The sequence below is a fragment of the Callorhinus ursinus genome, unplaced genomic scaffold (genome assembly GCF_003265705.2).
Source record: "Callorhinus ursinus isolate GAN/ISIS: 27379988/994484 unplaced genomic scaffold, GSC_fseal_2.0 scaffold19, whole genome shotgun sequence".
NCBI classification, from domain to species: Eukaryota; Metazoa; Chordata; class Mammalia; order Carnivora; family Otariidae; genus Callorhinus; species Callorhinus ursinus.
Window position 1 is genome coordinate 3,895,873 of NW_027397081.1, and position 2,786 is coordinate 3,898,658.

The window sequence follows — 2,786 nt, forward strand, 5'->3', positions numbered from 1 at the left end:
GTGCTGGGAAAATTGGACAGCCACATGCAGAAGAATGAAACTGGACCATTTCCTTACACCACACACAAAAATAGACTCCAAATGGTTGAAAGACCTAAATGTGAGACAGGAGTCCTAAAATCCTAAGGAGAACACAGGCAGCAACCTCTTCGACCTCAGCCGCAGCAACTTCTTCCTAGAAACATCGCCAAAGGCAAGGGAAGCAAGGGCAAAAATGAACTATTGGGACTTCATCAAGATAAAAAGCTTTTGCACAGCAAAAGAAACAGTCCACAAAACCAAAAGACAACTGACAGAATGGGAGAAAATATTTGCAAATGACACATCAGATAAAGGGCTAGTATCCAAAATCTATAAAGAACAAATGATCCAATCAAGAAATGGGCAGAAGACATGAAGAGACATTTTTCCAAAGAAGACATCCAAATGGCCAACAGACACATGAAAAAGTGCTCAACATCGCTTGGCATCAGGGAAATCCAAATCGAAGCCTCAATGAGATACCACCTCACACTAACAAGTCAGGGAACGACAGATGTTGGCAGGGATGTGGAGAAAGGGGAACCCTCCCACACTGTTGGTGGGAATGCAAGCTGGTGCAACCACTCTGGAAAACAGTATGGAGGTTCCTCAAAAAGTTGAAAATAGAGCTACCGTATGACCCAGCAATTGCACTAGTGGGTATTTACCCCAAAGATACAAATGTAGGGATCTGAAAGGGTACATGCACCCTGATGTTTATAGCAGCAATGTCCACAATAGCCAAACTGTGGAAAGAGCCAAGATGTCCATCGACAGATGAATGGATAAAGAAGAAGTGGTATATATACACAATGGAATATTATGCAGCCATCAAAAGGAATGAAATCTTGCCATTTGCAACGACGTGGATGGAACTGGAGGGTGTTATGCTGCGTGAAATAAGTCAATCAGAGAAAGACATGTATCATATGACTTCACTGATATGAGGAATTCTTAATCTCAGGAAACAAACTGAGGGTTACTGGAGTGGTGGCGGGTGGGAGGGATGGGGTGGCTGGGTGATAGACATTGGGGAGGGTATGTGCTATGGTGAGCGCTGTGAATTGTGCAAGACTATTGAATCACGGATCTGTACCTCTGAAACAAATAATGCGATATATGTTAAGAAAAAAAAAGGAGGGGAAGAATGAAGGGGAGTAAGTCAGAGGGGGAGACGAACCATGAGAGACAATGGACTCTGAAAAACAAACTGAGGGTTCTAGAGGGGAGGGGGGGTGGGGGATGGGTTAGCCTGGTGATGGGTATTAAAGAGGGCACGTTCTGCGTGGAGCACTGGGTGTTATGCACAAACAATGAATCATGGAACACTACATCAAAAACTAATGATGTAATGTATGGTGATTAACATAACAATAAAAAATTTTAAAGGAAAAAAAAACTCTTCCCTCACCCACTACAGCTACCATACTGTCTAGTGAGCAGAAGAACTCCACAATCATATTGAAAATGTACAAAATAACAATAGAAATGAGAACTAGCCTTCATTAAAAGACCAAAACAACACCAACAATAGTGAAAATTTTACAAATAATAAGAGCAATCAAAAACCACAACCAAGTCAAACCAACACATATGATTCAATAATAACAACTTCTCCTCTAGGAAATTGGGGGACTCCAATGATGTGCATATGCCCATGCACAAAGAGGAAGTTTGCGATGTTGCCAAGCACTGTGTGAAGTCAGACGGTCAGTGACCTCATGATGTGCTCATTTTGGTTTATGAATATCCAATTTTATTAACCCTTAATAACTCACTAGTAGGTTACTTGGAATTAGCACTTGCCCATACGAAAAATTAGAGCCTTTGAACCCTTAAGAACTGAGAAACGGCCCTTGGTTTGGGAATGCTTCTAAGACAAACAGTAAAGAGACCAACGTTTGAGAAATGGCTCACAGTCATTCTTCCTGCAAGTTTCATATAATGAATTGGAGAGGGCATATCTGTTGTGTGCAGAAGATGAGGAACTCTGGAGAGCGTTGAGGTCAGGTGAAAGAAAAGAATTTCCAAGTTTGGTTCCTGAGAGATGACCCCATTCATGACATAGGTCTTTTTCTTGCAACACCTTAGTGTGAACTTTATTTTGCATTCATCTCTACATGTTTCAAAATGTGTTTCTGGAAGATAAAGAGCACGTATTATCACAGTGCACACAAGTAATGAGTTTTGCCATCTAATCTAGGCATCAGAGTTACCCCACCAGGTAAAAATAACGTGGTTGTGATGTTATCTTTTTGAAAAATTCTGTAGAAAACTGATATCTGATGTTCCACATGTTAACGTGGGAGCCGCTGAATCCCAGGAGTGGAGGGTCCCTGGAGGAGGCGGAGATCAAACCCTTGAATGTTTGAATCCTGTCTCCCCAGCATCATGAAGAATTTCCTGTCTTCCCAATTCCTTTAGTTAATTTTCATCACAGGATTTCAAGCGTCTTCATGCCTTGGTCCTCTGGGATACTCCCATGTTCTCTTTCAGATTGTGACATGCAGGATTCTAGATATGAAACGAGGTCTCCCCAGGAGCACCATAACCAAACCATCTGCTGTTTTTCCCTTTCGATTGCCATATTTATTCCACAAATATATTGGGGATGGACCATGTGAGCAAAACACATGAAAATCCTGCTCTCATGGAGTTCCCACCCCATGACCTGTATCACTGACTTAGAAATGTAGAAGTCCTAAATTTGCTTCGAACTTCTTCAGAATTTACTCAGCCAGGTTCCTGGCAGCTTCACACCCCCT